The sequence below is a fragment of the Oreochromis niloticus genome, linkage group LG20 (genome assembly GCF_001858045.2).
Source record: "Oreochromis niloticus isolate F11D_XX linkage group LG20, O_niloticus_UMD_NMBU, whole genome shotgun sequence".
Taxonomy (NCBI): domain Eukaryota; kingdom Metazoa; phylum Chordata; class Actinopteri; order Cichliformes; family Cichlidae; genus Oreochromis; species Oreochromis niloticus.
Genome location: NC_031984.2, coordinates 7,382,158 through 7,400,971, shown reverse-complemented (window position 1 = coordinate 7,400,971; position 18,814 = coordinate 7,382,158). Strand labels below are relative to the sequence as shown.

The following is an 18,814-nucleotide window of genomic DNA, read 5'->3' as shown; positions in this document are numbered from 1 at the left end:
CAGGTGGCAGCATCGTGTCATCAAATAGAAAGATCACAAGCAAGCCTGATCTTTGATTTTCACGCTAACAAATAGAATAATAGAAAATCAGACTACCTCGCACTCCAGTTCAGTGATATTAGGGATTCTTTCATGATGTCAGATTTAAATAAAAAAAAAAAAATTCAAACTTTTTAAACGATCTAAATTTATATTATAGTTAAAATATCTCCAGGTTTTTAGGTCAGCCTTTGAAACTTTACGTGAGAAATTCAACAGTATTTGTGTCCAGGTTATGACTTAATGGTGTGAAGTTGGCTCACATCACAAAACGTAACACGCTTCATGTGTCATAGGCTACACAGTCTTAACCGCCAAGAACAGGATGAGTAATTGTACAACGAACCGCGTTTGAACCTGCACTTCTCAGGTGAGGTGGGGCTTCCATGACATGCCATTCACGCAAATCGGGCAAATCCACAGTGCAAAAACCCTCCCACCAATCAGAGCTTTCACAATGCGACGAAGTCTCCTCCCTTCCTTGCCTCAAGCACATCCCAGTGTTTTGGTCATGATTTGGTGTTTTTGCTCAGCCTTGTCGCAAACCGGGGGTTTCTGTTACGCGCAAAGCTGGGACTTTTTAATCAGGGACGTTCCGGTGCTTTTCTTCATTTAGACCGTGTCAGTGAAAAATGTTTCCACAGCTTCAGAGGCTTTCCCCGTCATGACTTCACCGGGCGGTCCCTCCAGTTGAATGGGATCCCTCCTCATCGCCTCTGTGTCGCTCGCTTTGGCACCGACTCTCTCTTCAGCTGCCCATCTTCTCCAAAGCCCCAGTTTTAGGAATCGAGAAGCTTTTTAGTGTCTCTGATCAGTTCATTAATGCTTTGATGCCAAATCATCCGGTCTGATCGACAGAAGGGCGACGCCGTTAAATCTCCGATAGCCTGCGCTTCACGGTGAGTAAAGCCAACTTGTTGTTTTAGTCGCTTGACAGGCGGACAGACAGGGATTAATAAAAAATGAATGAGCGGTTGGAGCTCAGCCGTGCATCAAATAAGTACAGACAAAGCCTCACTCTTTGGGACATTAAAACAAACAAACATCTCTAATCTAAATTTACACTCAACATCTTATTCAGTGTGTAGATTTTTGTAAACTAATGCTCCTGTTAATGGTGACCAGCAGCGGGTAGTTTTCGCACCTTGTAATAAATTAAACCACGTTGCACCCACACCAGTCTCAAAGTTAATCATTACAGTTTGTTTTTTTGTTTTTTTTTTAGAATAACTTAACTGGGTGTGAGGAGTCTCTCCTCTACTGTACGCGGCTTCAGGAAACAATCACACCACACCTTTTAGTTGCACATCCTTGATTTTAGAGCCATGGCTACCTGAGAGGGAGTTTACACAAGTGAAACTTTCTGGCTTTTGCTCCAGATGATTTATTTATATGAAATGTGAAATCAGTTTAGATTCATTACATATATGTCTGTATGTATGTGTCGTAGGATTTTGCTTGTTCACTCATCATGACACATATTTTCCCTCTCAAATTCCCCCACACAGTTTAAAGACATGACTGTCATATGCTTAGGATTAGTCTCTCCCACTCAACATGACTCAAAAGGTCTAAATATTGACTCCAATGTGGTGTAGTAGCTAATAACTGAAAGACTAGATGTGCATATTTCAAAGTCATTATAAAAATCTGTAATATAATGTAGAAAGCCATGCGCTTGAGGAGTTGTAGTTTCAGTCCTCCATAATGTTTAACGTTGTCATTAGTCATTGGCTTGTATTTAGTGTACACATCAGTCCCGACTCTCAGCCAGAGCGCTGATCTAGGATCATCCCACAGATCTGCTAACCTAGCCTTTGTGTCAAAAATTAAAACCGATTTAGTGTCTAGACGAGATTTTCTCGCAGACACTTAAATATTGGTCTCTCAGTTCCTGCAAGACGTCACCGTGCGGCATATTTGTTATCATGGCTGTTGAGATATGACAGCTGGCACAGCCCTTGTGCTCTCCACACACACACAGACACAGTTAAACCTGCTGTACCACTATTGCAGTGTGTTGTCGCAGCTTTTTGATCTGCCTAAGATCGCAATATTGTATATAAACATTCAGCTTATTTTCTTTCTCTTACTCTAATCCTTTCGGAAACGTCAAACATTTCTCCGGAGACATATTTCAGTGACATCCGTGGAGGTTTAATGATAATAAAATTGCTGTTACATTTGATTATCAGTAGTGCATTAGACTAATCCTCTACAGATTTTCTAATGTTTTTTTTCCTCCCATGTCTGTGTGTGTGTGTGTCTATGTGCGTGAATGTTTAGTCTTTTCCTGAAAGCATTAAAATGCTTGGCAGCAGGCAGAAACAACATATTATTTCCCATGTGTTCAATATAAGTTGATCCAGCAACACGCAAGCTGATGCTGGAGATGAAGCAGGACATGCTTGATCATTTCTGCTAACCATTATCTTCTCTCTTCATAAGTGTTTTCAGCTAATGTAAATACGGGTCAGATGTTGCCATTTTCACTAGTATTAGCATGCTTCCTGCAACCAGTGAGTGAGAAGTGTTTCTCAAAGTGGTACGAGATGGTCCATTGTGATTTCTAACTGCCAGATTTCAGGCTCCGCAGAGGGGACCTAATGCTCCTTGGAATCCCATGAATGTCTTCAGTGAAAGCCATAGATGTTTATGTCAACTCCAATGAGACTAGTGGAAACTGGCTCTTGAGGCTGAAATTCCTGCTAATTGGCAACGTGGATGTGGACTGGCCGCTTTGTTCCCTCTTATACTGGAGTGGTTTGTCTGTCAGGGTGATGCACTGCGCCTGGCATCAATGAACTGCTTGTTTCCGCAGCTATCCAGACTGGGAGAATCAGCGTCTTTAAGACAAGTTGCTTCCACTTTCAAAAATGCCTTTGTGCACCTATTCATAGAGAAGGAAGGAAAGCGATTTGGGGTGGTCTGCAGAGAGAAACTGTTTCTCAGGAGTTTCAGCTAAGCGTTTTGTTACTGATGTGTATATTTGTCTCTGCCTTTAACTGCACTGAAGCAAAGTGAGCAGTGGCGTTAAACAGCTTTCACTCTAGCTGGCAGTTTGCTGAGTTCATCATTTGATCTAGCTCATGTCCCACTTTCCTTTAGGTCAGATGAGGATTAATTGGCAGTGAGCTCTGAGGACATATTTTAATTAGAATTTTAAAAGGATTTGCCTTTTGTGTATATTTGTTGGTGTAGCTACATTAAAATCATTTAATTCCAATGTTAAATATTAAAACATAATTACACACACAGAGCTTAAGGACAAAGTTGTGATATGTTATAAATAAAGGCCAACTGATGTCAGCATTGGCATTTATATCAGTTCTTCCCACACATCGGCTTATTTATTAGGCGGGTCGCCAGATAATATTTTAGTGCTGATTTTAGCATTTAAAATGTTTTTTTTTACCATTTGTATCTGTCTAACAGAATGGAACCAACCAAACTTGATTTACCAGTGGACAGTCTTGCTTTTATTTCTAAAGCTCAGTCATCGCAAACCAATCAAGAGTTATTAGCAGTAATAATAATAATCTGAATTGTGTAAATCTACATGTTGTGTAATGTTTGAAGCTTTGAAAACATTTTATAAAACCTATTGCAGAAAAAGATGCTCAGGATAATTTAGCAATACTGTCAATACTTTATATGTCAGTGGAACTTCTCCGACTTTGGTGTATTCAATACTGTTCTTGTCTGTAGAACTTACACAGACATAATTATTAAATATGTCTGTGTAAGTTCTCAGTCATCCAGGTCATAATAGGAAGTTGGAAAGAAAGCGAATTATCAAGAAATTTAATAAATAATTAATAAATGAATAATTTACCCTTTCCAATAAGACTATAACTTACATACAGTGCTTAATAAATTTAATAGTCCAATGGAAGGTTTTTGAAACAGCTACCTTAGATTACCAGTGGTGGTAATGCAATGAAAGTGTTTTAATCTAAATGATATTTTGTAATACTAAAATATAATATAGTTGTTGTTTGAAATACATTTTCAATTTTAAGGTTTTACCAAAAAACAAACAAACCCAAACAAACATTAAAGCACCTCTTTTATATTAAGATACCAAACTGTATTTTTTTTTTTTATTTTTTTTTTTTGTTACTACATTTTTTTCTTCTTTCTTTCCAATTACAAGTTTAAAAATGTGAAAGTAAAAGTAATGTAGAAAGCCAAACTACTGTTAGTTAAACGGCTTCCTCAATGTAAAAAAAAATAAATAAAAAATACCATATTGCAGTTGTTTACTTGCATTCCTGAACAGGAAAATGTGTTTTAGTGGTCGAACGATTGATTAATTCCAGCCGGCTCAAATTTGGTTATAAAGCATGAATTCAGTTGGTGACTTGCCTAATAAATAACTCATTTTCAGCTTTAAACAAGTTTTTGATAGTTTTCTTGTTTTTAATGAAAAGTGGTTCCATAATTTGTTAACCACTGTAGTTTAACTGAAGAATGCCAGAATCTCACAAAATCCAGATTTTTTACCCTCTAAACATTTTTGTGGGCATAGGCCTAAAAAGTGTATAATCCGTGAGGCTCTAATTAAAAAGAAGAAGTGTAACTGATGGTCCAGAGAACCAGAGATGAAAAAAGAATCTAAATGATCTGGGGCTTCAGTAGTAGTAGTAGGAGTAGTAGTGTGGCTGCGCTTTGTTAAAACAACATACTATTCCCCTTTGGCTTTCAAGTACTTAACAAACAAAACACTTGTCTGATGCCAGCGTCAACCCCTCTTCGGTTTGCCAACGAGATACGCGAAGCGCTCCAAAAAGAGAGAAAGACTGTATCCGTGAAAAGGGGGCATGAAATTTGTGATGGCTTCCTGCTGACAAAAGCCTTTGAATTTTTCATGTTGCAGATACTAAACTTCTGTTGCTCTGGCCCAGATTTGTTGCTAATTAGTGCCCAGCTACATTCAAGGGCATACGGTTGAGCATGGGAATGCCAGTGCCACCTGTTCTCTCGTTCTCCCTGTCTTACATCACTCACATGCTGTCTGTCTCTCTCTGTTTAGGCTTTGTGCACCATTGGCATAGTTTTTAATCCTTTACTGTAATTCTAGTTTTTATCTACTCCATACGGTGTCACTGCTTGAATTAGTGTCTGCAGAGGAAATGCGGGTCACCGTGTATACACCAATAAAACATGAAGTTACAAAGCTGTCCATTTGACCCAGTAAAAGCACTTGAATAATAAAGATGAAGAACTGAAGTGCTCTGACATATCCCTTCAAGGCTTCACTCAGAGGGGTCTGTGCTTGCTGCCCGTCTGAATGAAGTATCTGATAGTGGTTTGATACAGACAAACAGAGGAGGGTTTGTATCCTCCCGGGATCGTTGGCCACTTCCTGTCCCTGTGCTCTGGGAATTAGCCAGGGTGACACAGGCCACGCATCTTCTCTCAATCCACCCACTGTTGCCTCTGTGGAAAAGCGATCACTCTCACACCCTCATTCCCATCGCTCCGTTCGCATTTCTTGTGACAGGAAAAGCGTCTTTGGCATTTAAAAAGATGCCTCTCTGTGTAGCTTTGTGTAGGCGCAGCTGTGCGAGCCTGGTCAGGCTGATGAGATGCTGGGAAGAGCGCATGCTGCTCTCCCCTCCCTCAAAACGTGAGGCTGTCCATCCTCTGAGAATCACCGCCACGTATGTCGACATGGGAGTTTTTACACAGATCGTGTTCCGGCAGGGAGCACAGACCATGTCAGAATCAACCTCTGGACCAGGCAAATCTTATAATCTCACCAAAACCAGATAACAGGAGCATGCATGGAATTTGTGGAGCAAAGCTGCACTAAGGGATGAGGGTACTCAATATGATTTGTGATCCTTTCAGTGAGTCATGTCAGGCAATGAAAAGCAAAATCCGGATGAAGAGAAATTTGCTTGAATGAAGTGTTTCTGTGCTCGCGACAGCTGTGTCACTACTCAAATGACTCAATTGCGACAGAAACGACTGGGCCATGTCGGGTCATATCCTGGGTCTTGGTTTGACTAAATCTCTTTTTTATGTTTTACAGAACCAGCTGATATAATTGGTAAATCATTTCACGATGAAAAAATTACTGGTTGCAGTTTAGATGTTATTTCTTTGTTGCAAGTAAAAACAGGTAATGAAACTCAGTGTGTGGTTGCTAAACAATACCGATGACTCAGGGATTATTTTCCCAAATGACGTGATTTCTCAGTTTTAAATTTGGCTTTTTGGCTCATCGCCTTCTTTGGACCAAAATCTCTCCATCCACTGACATTTCAGAATATGTTCACAATCCACTGACTTTAATTATTAGCTCACTGTGTTTATGGAAGTTTTGGATCATGAAACATGACTTCATCATCATTTTTTTTTCTTTTTACTCATCTCTAATGAAAAATATGACTCCAGTGATAGTCACAGAGATAGTAGGAATTGCTGTACCTCGTCTTTCCTGCCTCGATACCGCTGGTATCACTCCTGTCTGTTGTTAGGTGAGTCAGACATCTTCCTCTTCCTCAGCAGAGGCAGCTTAGTGGCCCAACCCATCTGCAGCTTATGAAACCTCCAACTGCACCATCAACTCAGTGCTCTTTACTGATTGCCTCGCAACCTGTGTCTCAGTCTCTGCTTCACCACCCCACAGAGTAACATTTGAATATTGAAATCAGGGCCTACTGAACAAAGGCTGGTTTAAAAGAGTTGGAGGAAATCGCTTCAGTGTTGGGGGCCTCGTCCTCCAATCTGTTATGGAAATGTCATGGCAGGGAGCAGTTATGTTTTGATGATGAAGTGTGACATGGGTACATTTTAATATTTTAATGCTTCTGCATCTCTGATACTTTTATTTGTCTATCTCCAAGGAAGCAGTGCTCAACACTGGGCTCTTTGTGTCTTGGTTTCAGTTTGAATTCAAAGCCAAAGCAGCTATAGAAATGTAGACTGAGCATGCTTTAGTTATGCTGGGTGTGCACAGAAGTGCATAACTTTGGCTATAACCCTGATCTATTTGAAATATTCAGCTTTATCACTGAAGAAAACCTAATAATGGAGGCGTATCAGCTGATTATCAGCTGCAGCATGGCATTCTTAGCATACATTTATCTCTGTTGACACAATAAGAAGTCTGGGGGTGTTTTTCGCGTGTGTGTTGCGACCTTGAATTGCATTCCTGTTCTTTAATTGTGTGAAAAATTCCTGCGTGATGCTGCCGTTTCTTACCCTGACGGGCAGTGGAGGGAAACTTCTGGAGTGGGTGTTATGCGTAGCTGCAGGAAACTTGTGCTTTTGAACATCTAGGAAGAGACAGTGTCTCTACCTGCTCCCCATACATTCCTGATTTGGGTTGTGTGAGCAGGAGAGCAGTTGAAACTCGTCTTGTCCTCCTCTCTGCATTCCTTAGCAATGACTGAACTCAGTCACTCTGCTGCAACAAACCTCGGATGGTAAAATGCACATCTAGCGCAGTTCTTCCTGCATTAAACAGTGTAAAACAGTACAGTATATAGGGTGCATTATAAACAGCATGTTATATACGTTCCCTCCTGGTGGATCAGGAGCTGCAGGGATTTCTTAGTGCCTGGCTGTGCAGATGAGAAGTTAAACGGTAGAAGCCCTCGAAAAGCCTTAGCTTACTGAAGCGTGAGGCACCAGGGAGTTTCTGTGGAAACTGAGAAGATCAAATACCGCCTCTTTGAAATGTGATGAGATGAGGTGAATTTAAGGGTTTGCTATCACAGCAGTGGAGTTCACTGTAGGCGACATATTCTGAAGCAGTAAAACACAGTCCTATGTGATACTGCAGAAGACTGAAGCGCTTTCTGTTCCTGCATCTGTAGTGTCTTTGTTGTCTTTGGACCCCTCCGTTTTCTCATGTCAAATATGTGCCTCAACCGCTTTGAGCTCACTTCCAGTTCAGCAGTGTTTTAGAAAAACATTGTTTTTTCCACCTCACGTGACATGTGCCTGACACATCAGTGGAAATGAAATCCTTTATTTCCACCATTTCTTCAGGGATTGGAGAAAGAATAGAGGATAGAGTGGGAGAAGGGAGATAGACCAAGTGTAAGGGAGTAAGATGGGGATGGGAAGTGGGGGTGGGGGGGTTCAATGCCCTTGAGGATTATCTTTCTCTTCTCCTCCCTTCCTCTTTCTCCTCCATTTCTTGTTTGAACACATGACCGCAGCTCATCAATCTCAGTTCGCATAATGACCATATTTAGATGAGAGCTGCACGGTATGAAGCTGATGTTGGAGTAAGTCCCAGAAGCCACACAACCTGGACGTTTGTCAGCGGAGATACCTCATATTGCAACAATACAGTAGTAAACCAGTCTATTCTTGGCATTTAATATACCACAGTGGAACAGCGCTCTGCCTCTCACACCGTCAACACAAGTGAACACCCTCAGGTCCCCTAAATGCAGTCACAGTACTGTGCATGCCACAAATGCCTCAGATCTCAGTTGTTCAGGAGCTGCTGCTGTTTCGTTTTGATCCTCGTCTGTATTCATCACCGGTGACACAGAACGACCCAAAACAGACTTTGAGGTTCAGCTGCTGGCAATGTTTCACTTAAAATCTCCTCCTCATAAACATAAACCTGCAAAGCAAATGGTGAAATTGTGAAACGCTAACTATGGGTTAATGTGCTGGAATATATTTGCTGTTTTGCAACAAACATGATGAGCTAAGCAGAGGGAATTGCAGTAATGTCATCGCTCTGTCTCGATTGAGCTGGGCCCCCGTCACACCCAGACTGGGAAGGTTAGTCACAGGTCTCAGGCAAATCAGGTGCAAGAAAGGTGATACTTCTTTTTACTAGTTCTACACTAGGAAGGCTACATTCAAGTTACTCTGTTGAGAGAGATATTTAAGAAACTTGGAGTAGAAAGAGGGCATGATGTACTGAATAATTATTGAAATACATAGACTTCCACAGATTTGGTACAGGTAAGCTCTTACCTGATGGAGTTATACTGTAAGTAAGAACACAAATGTCAGATACAGCTCGATTTGACTTCTACTTACTACATGTAGGTCCCTAACTGTGTGGTGCGCTAGTGAGAAGATGCACTGATAATTTATAGCTAGTCATGTGTTTTCATGTCTCTTCCTGCGTGCTCTGCCTTAGCCTAAACCAGTAGTTAGAACATATCTGAAGCAGACCAAATCCTGCAGGGTAAGAAATTACTCTGAGTTTATGTGCTAAAATGGTTATAATGTGATCACATAACGGTTTGAAGTTTGGCCCAGCTCTTTGCGTCTATATGAAATATGTCCAACAGCAACGTGGCTACGTCTCTGATTTTAATGACAGTGTTAGCTGTGGAAGTAGGAAGTGTTGGGCTCAAGTGTCGCTTTGTGAGCTTTGACATAATGTAGGGGATGAATGGTGGAGCTGGTTTTTCATGAGGGGACTGAAGGATGGAAAGAAGGAACTGGAAACAAGTGAAAAAATGTCTCCTTAGACTTTAATTATCTTACTGGTTCTCTTGGAGGAATAGTTCAGTATAACTGAAGAGACTTACCTTCTTCACTTGGTCGATCCTACTGCTTTCAACCAGTTAACAGATATTTGCTCCTGCCAGGTCTTCTACAGTAATGTCTTTTAAATAGTTTTTCAAAAAAAGTAGCGTACAACTTGAATTTGTCACAGTTAAAAAGCCATGAAGTACTGCTGCATGTAATCTACCTAGAAAACAGGTTGTTGCTTTTACATTTCAGTTTGTATGCAAATGAAACATTTAAGCATACATCCTTAGTAAGTAGCTCTCCCTCTTTGTTACTTTGCAACCTTTGCAAAAGGCAACAGATCGTTCATCTAAAATGGCCCAGATATTTCTTCTTTTTGAGTTTCAATCCCAAAATAATTTGATATATGTCATACTCAGATTAGGAGCAGGGGATAAGCGAAAATCCTTGAACCTGCAGTTGCTGCCAGCAGTGTTTGTTGTTTGGAAGTGGACAAAAATTCCTCTGTAAGCACGGGGTTTAAGACAGAGTGGCCAGCTGCTCGACTCCACGAGCCCAGAGATGTCAAGGCCAGGTTGGCTGTGGTGTTTGGCAGCAAAAGGTGATCTGCAGGTTGCTTTTATAGCAAAGAAAAAAGCAAAAAAAAAAAAAAAAAAGCACTGCAGAGAAATACACACACACACACACACACACACACACACACACACACACATTTTCACACAGTGAAAGGGATAAGAGCTCACAGCCTCTGATCCTATTATAGAAGCCAGAGCACTGCATGCTCCTAAGAGGCAGGGAATATGGGTAAACAGGGTGTTTTCTTTTGTTTTTTTTCTTGTGGGAATCGCCCTGTGCTATAACTGAAAACACAACAATGGGAATCATTTCTCCAGGTGATCTCGCCATCTTTCTCTGCGCCGCTTTTTCTTTCACACTCATCTCTCTCTTTCTCCTTTTATAATGCTTTCAGAAAGTGACACATCCCACATAATTCGGCGAGATGGAGCCTCTGCTAATCTTACCTTTCTCTCTGTCAGATAGGCACGCTGCGCTCTCTGAGTGTTTTGGCCTAGAAAGTGTCTGCGCGTAGCTATCCTACATCTGTGCAGTTTGTTGGTTTGTGGAATGCTTGGAATTGCCTCCATGGCAACGTTTGTGTGTGTATGTGGAGCAGTAAATATTGACTTCATCACCTCCCCATCCCTGTGTCTGTCCGTGGCAGGAGCACAGCGTGGGTGGGTGGGGGGGGATTTGGTACACACTTTATCCAAGACTCAGCAAAGTCCTGATATGGGGAGGGGGGTGTTTACCTTCAGATATCCAAACATGGTGAAGTTTTTTGGCTTTGAGTGGTTCACAGTTTGATAAAGGATGGATGTACTTTACAAAAGAGGTGAAATGCCAGGGGCTTTGTGACGTATTCTTTGCTATGTCACTCCATTTTAGCTCAGTAATGATCAGCCTAATGAATAACGAAACGTGAAGCCTGGGCAAACGCAGATACAAACCTGTGCAGGGGTAGTACTGCTGTGCAAACATGTCCAATATGCCATTTCCTCTATTCGTGTTTGTTTAAAGAGAGGGAAAACAAGGTGACATGAAGCTACACCGAGTGTTTGTTCAGCACCAGGAAGCAGCTCACCTGTATATGATGAGTGTAAACTGTTCTCACTGCTCTGAGTTCAGGTTTTTAGTGTTTTTCCCACAGCAGACGGATTTGTTGGGACAGGATACGAGAGCTTGGAGGAATAGCGGCAGCCGCAGCCGAAGGAGTGGTTTGACCGGTTTATCCTGTCTTGTCATTGCAGCACTCGTGCTGTTTGTAGGCCCCAGATGGAATGTCCTCACTGCATTTGATGAATACGATTAGGGAATAGATGTTGATAATCTGGAGAGAACAAGCAGGCTTGGATTATGCTACAGTTGGCGACTGGTGACGCAGAAGCCAAAGCCTCCCTACTTTTCCCTCCATAGTAATTACATAGAGAGCATTAAGATGAAGGAATACACCAGGCAGGCTGACATTAGGATCACATGCTTTTGCTCACACAGGCATGTTCTCTTTGCGTGCACACATGCTTCCTAACCCTTCTGTTCACTCTCGATTCAAATGAGCCATATTCTTTAAAAGCAAGAAACCCTGAATTTATCAGCAGCCTCTTCAGCGTGCAGGGATGTTTTTCCGCTGTAGCGCGATCAAATAGAAAACCCCTTTGGAACGATGTTGCAGCTGGTCAAGTGTGAGCTTGTTAGCACAGTTCTGATTTTAACTCATACAGCCTGGTCACACATCCACTTCAATTCATGTGATCAGACCACTCACGCACAAAACTCCACTTTAACGGCTGGTGTCTGTTTATGCAAATGCAATAACAACATGATGATATCTTCCTGCCTGCAGTCTGGCAGCTGTTGTTCACTCAGTGGACTTTTATTGGAGGCCTACAGAAAATAAATGTCACTATGCCTCTCTTATATCATATGTCACATTTTCCAGCATTGTGCCTGCATTCAGGATTGTAACAGCTCAGCATAAATCTTGTTTTTTGATCTGTAGTTTAAATATACATTTTAACTGATTGAGCTGATACAGAGGGAACTCATTATCGTCACTCTTTATCAGCATCACTATAATGTTAGCAAACATCAACCTGGGGTGGGGGAGACTATCTTGCTATTTGGAGCCAACAGGATGATAATGAAACTTTCACTCCACGGCGTGACACAAACTGCAAAAGGACACAGTAAAAGTTCTTCTTGAAATGTGATGGTTGGTTTGATAGGGCACAACTTTTACTTTGAAGGTGAACCATTTTACCTCCACCAGTTTCACCTAACACCAAGAAGCAACTTTCCGCAACTACTGTATTTTTCTGACCATAAGGCGCACCGGATTATAAGGCGCATTAAGCAAAACAAGCATTAGCATTCATCCTCCAGCTTCACTGTTTATGTTATGTTAACATAGCTGTGTCGCTAGCGATCACGTAGCACATCATTATAGACCAGCTAGCCCAACTTCAGTAACCCTACAAATGTCACTGCTGTTTAGTTTTCTGTCTTCATTTATGTTGGAAGTGATGGCAGAACTGTACGTTTTAATTTTTTCAGAAATCTCTCAGTCAGAACATGCTATATCATGTTTAGGTGGAAACTAGCGAGCTAACTTCCTGCTAACTTCTAACTCTGTTAAATTTAATAAATTCTGTTTTATAATGGATGCCTGGATGTTAAACTTAATTGTTACACCTGGTAGAGCAGCAACACTGATCATGTTATTAAGGATGAAAGAATTTAGACAGTTTTTAACTCTCAGTGATGCTACAGTGTAGGGCTGGGCCATATCATACCGTTCACGGTAATACCGGTGTAATTTTGGGCAACGATAGGAAAATGAAATATTGCGATAGAATATGGGTAAAACGCGCATGCGCAGTGCCTATGTTTACATACGCACATGGCGGCGACGCAGAATGAGAAGAACGAAAGTGGATCATTAAATGAAACGGATGAACCAGAATTGGTTTGTAAAAATGGTGCAACTTCAGTGGTGTGGAACTGGTTTAGCTTTCGTCCGTCAGACACACAACAAAGCACTATTTTTGGTAGAGCATGCTAGCTGGCCGTCGTTATTACCATGTTGTTTGGAAAATACGGCACACTTAAAATCAATCCTTTGATTTTTCTGAAAATCGAGTGTCCCTTATAATCCCGTGTGCCTTATGTATTGAAGCGAGATCGATCAACTGTAGACCAGACAACAAACGACGGAGGCCCAGAAAAGTACAATCAAACGATGAGTTTATTGACAACGGAGAACAACCGTCAGCATATGGCTTATTTGCTCTGACAAAAATACACTGAGTTCTGGTTTTATAGCATAGAGGATCACACCCCCACATACACGTCAATACAGGTCAAAAATACATTATGTCCAATCATTGTTTACAGACAAGGGTACATCTTGTACATCTCTAATAACTATAAACAGACATATAACTTCTCTTTTTGATAACACCTTCCTTTTAAGGTAATAACTTCAAGCTTCAGGGCCTCTAAGGGCTAATAATGGACCCTCGTCCTCAATCACTAAGTAGACTGAATTGGCGCAGGTCTCAAATAAGAAGCAGAAGACACTTGGGCCTTCGCTCAGGCCTGCTACTAGATTTATGTGTATTGTAAGCCTGCATGCAATTAACCTGCTATGTTCTCATCTTCCCTCAACATGTATCACCTGGACACTCTCACCCACCAGTGAAGCTTAAAACCCTCTTGGATAGAACATCAACTCTAAACAAGCACAGTTATGCATTGTGTATAGAATGAACTAAACCTGTGAATAAAATGAATGTGATGACAAACATATTCAATGCAATATGAACCCTGTAAACAATATTACTGATAAAATAATACTGTAGAACGTGTTATTAATGCATTTATCATAAGGCAGATTATATGGCAGCAATAAAAGAATCTCTAAATCCCAACAGTATGAATTCTGGTTGTGTTTACTGACCTCGAAACGATTTTATGTGGTACACGGCGCTCGAAAATCTGTCAAATGTTTTAGTGCGACTTTGCTAAGCTACGAAGCCGCACCGCTTGATGGATTGTCGGAGCATTACGGCTGTCGTAGGCAGGCGCCTCGCGGAGTGATACGTACTGTGCTTCAACATAATATTACCGTATTGTGTGTGTATAACCTCTTTTTAAGTTTTGTGGATATTATACATGGTTATGCTGAGGATGTGTCGGCCAATTTCCACTGGAAATGCCTTTTGGTTAAACTGTCAGCAAGGAATTTGCACTGTTACATTTTTATATAACTTTAATGCACATAAAAAACAGCTGCTTGTTTAAGTGAAAATACATTGATGGGGTTTTGTGCACTAATAAAGTTGTGGAGTTGTAAAGTATTTTGTCTAGTGTCAATTATATCGTCAGTTATATCGTTATCGCAAATTTTCAAATGTATATCGTGATAAATATTTTTGGTCATATCGCCCTGCTCTACTGCAGTGTTCGTTTGACTTTGGGACCTGAAGCGGACAGAGTTTTGGACCCAGATTACTCCACGAGGCTCCTGACTACAGTAGCCATAATGCTCGACAATCCATCAAGTCGTGCGGCTTTGTAGCTTAGCAAAGTAGTACTAAAACATTTTTTGACAGATTTTTGAGCGGCGTGTACCACATAAAATCGGTTTGAGGTCAGTAAGCACAACCAGAATTCATACATAAGGTGCAACAGATTATAAGGCGCACTGTTGATTTTTGAGATAATTAAAAGATTTTAAGTGCGCCTTATAGTGCGGAAAAATACGGTACTTGCCAACCTGTCGGGGAAAACACATTTCTCCCAAGCAATTGACCTGTGTGACCTTTTAGAATTTGAGAATTATCTGTAATGGGACCATCAACAGGAAAACATCCTCAACTAACATCTCTTTTTTTGTGGTAACTCCAATCAAATGGGAGAGAATTCCAGTATCAACAGCGTGTCTTTGTTCCAGGCTGTGAACATGTTTATTTCTGCACTACCATTTTAACATAGAAGTCTGTAACAACTGAGTCACATTTGGAGCCCGTCTCAGGTGGCCACAAAAGGAACTGTTCTTGGCGCTTACAAATTAATTTTTCAGGCCCGAAGGTTTACAGAGCGGTTAAAACAAGAAATTAAATTACTCTTGACAGACAGTAGTTTGCGTGTATCATCCACAATGTCCCTAATGAAGTGATTAATTTTGAGCTTGGTTACACATCAGTTCATGTTTTTTTCAGCTTATTTACCTCAGGCGTGATAATGAAATTACATGGTCATTAATGCATAAAGAGTAAATAAAAGCATGTCTGTGATGCCAGTAAAACTGTTGAAAGCTCTGCAGCAAATCCCATATTGCTTGGCCTCAATATTCATCATCAAAGTTGAATAGAGAGAAAGAACATGTTACTAATTTGTTGTAATAATACATTCACAGCAATAACTTAAATGTGACCTTTAACCTGGGCGGGCTATATGACACACAACTCTTTCCAATAAGGGCGACTGTCATAACTTGTCCAATCATGTATTAGATGCCAGGCCGACAGGAACAACTCTCCTGAGACAGATATGAGGGGTCTACTGCAGTTGTCATGGCAAGATACAAGCCCTAACATGCTTCTTCACAGAACCATAGTTTCACGATCTGACTCAGTATTACTTGGAGTTTGCTTCAGTTTCATACTGGGAAAGCCCTCATTAAACCCGCATACAGAAGATCTTAAGCTAGCTTGTTCAATTTTGATGTTCGCGACTGTTTGATCCTTCCCAAAAGATGAAAAGGCTTTTTTAAAAGGGCCAGAACACGACAGGCTGTGTTGTTGGTGAAATGGACTGGTACCATGACAAAGACTTGTGCGGTGAATGAATGACACATCTTTTCATTTGGATGAGAGGATACCATTCAGAAACTGTAATTGTTCTCTTTTCACAAGAAATGATAAAGAAAGCAGAACAGGGATAGATTGTATCCTGTTCTGGTTGGGGCAGCAGCAATATTAAAAGACTATACCCATTTACTAAAAGCTCAGGAGACTTGAAGGATTTGGAATTCATTGCCAGATCTTATGCATAATTAAGCAAATCCCCCTCCCACCAACCCAGCCACACCCCCTGCCTTGCTGGAGGGATTTTCATGCAGCCATGCCTCAGACAGTTGGTGCTTATTACAGTACCTCAGCGATATTAGGCTCTTATTATCACTGACTACTGCCGATATTACACGTGGAGACACGATTCCACTTACTCTGCTGCAAATGATGACAATGTTTGGCTTCATGACTTCATTTCCATATTTCCTAATGGCTGTTAGAGCTAAAACACGCTAGGATCTGGCAACCAGAAAGCCACAGGCCACAGGCTGCTTCTGTGCCTTGTTTATGCTGCCTGCTGTGAGTTGACAAAAGATGGCTTTGTTGGAAACTGAGTGTGAAGGGAAAAAAAACGAGACTCTCTTAATGCTCCGTTTCATGTTTACTTGATTGAGTCTTCCTTTCCAGGGAGGTTTTAGTGCATTTGTCTGCGTCTAGGACACTGTTGGCCAAAGGAACTGAATTCTATTCAGTCTTGAAATTTGCGAAAAGTCTTAATGGCTCTTTTTAATTTGTTTACTTCATCAGATCCTATACATGCACTGCTGCTACTGAACCCTGAAAGCATAATTACCAAGTGAGTAAAATTTACCCGTGTTTACCAAAGTTTCTCCACAAAATGTGTTATTTAAATGCCATCTGATTGATCCTATTAAGGCAGCGTCCCTTAAGAATAAGCGTCTTGCGTGTGGAATTGGGAAGCCTCTTACATGACTGACGACTGCAGATCAGAGAGGTCTCTGCTCTGCCTCAAACAGCTTATTAACCATGCAAACAGTCTGCTGGGGGAGAACACAGAACACACAAAGAGCAGCTCCCTGAGCCACCCGGCATCTTTGTGTCTACTCTCTTGTGTCTGTGTTTTTGTGTTAACCTGCAACCCCCCCTCCACCCCTTAATGCAGACATGCCCAGGGGGTAGACTTATCGACTCTTCGGCCCCAGTGACCCCTCATCCCTTTCTCCTTCTATTCCTTCCTCCTATTTCACGATGATACCACCCCCCCCCCCCCCCCCCCCCCCCCAAAAAAAATCAACCCCATGTTATGTTCACCTCCCTTTCATTTTTCTCCTTAGAATGCTTTTACATATTTTTTTGTATTAAATCGTCCCTGGATGAGTTCATATGTGCACTTGCACATATGGCCACAGGCATCTTCTAAACTGTAAACACAGAAATAACTTCCATATCTCCTTTTGTCGCCTCTGCTTCTCCTCTCCTGGTGGAGGGTCAAAATAAGAGACAAGAACCAGCTTTGCAACTTCATTTCCTTATCTTGCATAGTGAACTGAGTCCTTTTATAGTAAGATATTTTCCACCATTTGTCATACATTCATGGCTTTGAGTGGCTGCTATCCAACATTTTGTAGCTGGCTTTGTTTTTGCATTCGCTTGTTAACAACAGTAGGCTGTGTATTGGCTGAGTTGAGCAGATTCACAGCCACCTAAATAACAAAGGTCAGGCAGGCTAAATAACTCGACACTATCCAAATGCACTTTTACCCTTATCTGCTTATCAGAAGTGTTTCCAAGCCATCCCACCTTAGTGTCTTTTCTAAATTAACATTTCTTAGCAGATCGCCTGTGGCTATGTCTATCCATGATAGCAGTCCTTAAATTATTCTGGGATTAGTGTAAGGATTTCCCTGCACTAAGCTGTGGTTAGAGTTCATGAACCTCCTCAGGTTCAGAAATGAAAACTAAGCAGCAATCCAAAACTGGCCTCCTCTGTTCTCATCTTCTTAGTGCAGTTTCTCAGTTTTGTAATTTACTGACAACTTGAACACCATCAACACTGATGAATGATCTGCTATGTGTAGGATGCACTACTTTATCATTTGACCAAAAACCATCACATTTTAAATGTATCAGTTATAACTGGTGACTGGCTGTTCAGACTTATTTATCCATTTCTGTGTTGTTCAAATTAGCCTGCGCAGCACGGTGGCCCCCAACGCAGTCTGAGGGCCAGAGGACGATCACCTGCACTGTAATAACAGTATTATTTATTTGTTTGTTTGTTTGTTTGTTTGTTTTGATAATTGTTCAGTTTTCTTGAACATAATGGGCATTTTACTTTGCCAAGTGGTCAGATTATCCAACTTGCTAAATAGCGATATCATCTCCTGTTGTCAATCAATCAATCAATCAATCTTTATTTATAAAGCACTTTTCATACAAACTGTAGCACAAAGTGCTTTACATGGTTAAAAGCAGCCCACCCCACCCTCCCACTCATTCCCCGCACTGTCATTAACAGAAGCGGTCATGATACACACATCCCCCCCCCCCACACACACACACACACACACACACACACAGACATAGACACACACACACACCTAAAGAGTAAAATTGGGCTGGGTACGCATTAGCCAAGTGAGGAAACACTATCGCAGGGAGCTGTCTGCACCGGGAGCCGATCACAGACCGCAGCCTCCAGGCTGGGCACACAGCAGGAGGGAGGCAAAGAAGCCCCCCCAGCCAGGCTCAGAGGACCCACAGGGCCCCAGCAGCCACGGTCGATCACAGCCCCGGTGCAGAGAGCCCCCTCCGAGGAAACACTGGAGATATGACCTAATAAGAATATAAACAGGATAAAAAGATGTTGTGATATGTCATTGCATTTAGTATATGCAGACCTACACCTCACAGGGACATACTGGGTTAGGATA

General features: G+C 41.4%; 1 protein-coding gene across 6 annotated transcripts in view; it reads left to right on the top strand.

Moving 5' to 3' along the window:
• The first annotated feature begins 482 nt into the window (after positions 1–482).
• Positions 483–18,814, top strand: part of src (v-src avian sarcoma (Schmidt-Ruppin A-2) viral oncogene homolog) — a 31,418-nt gene continuing 13,086 nt past the window's right edge. The window contains exons 1-3 of one of the 6 annotated variants that reach the window (XM_019349824.2): positions 483–938; positions 16,668–16,716; positions 18,071–18,129. The gene's annotated coding sequence lies outside the window, so the exon portion shown is untranslated. The remainder of the gene's footprint in view (positions 939–16,667; positions 16,717–18,070; positions 18,130–18,814) is intronic. The other 5 variants (XM_005448369.4, XM_005448368.4, XM_005448370.4 and 2 more) reach the window with 5 other exon arrangements.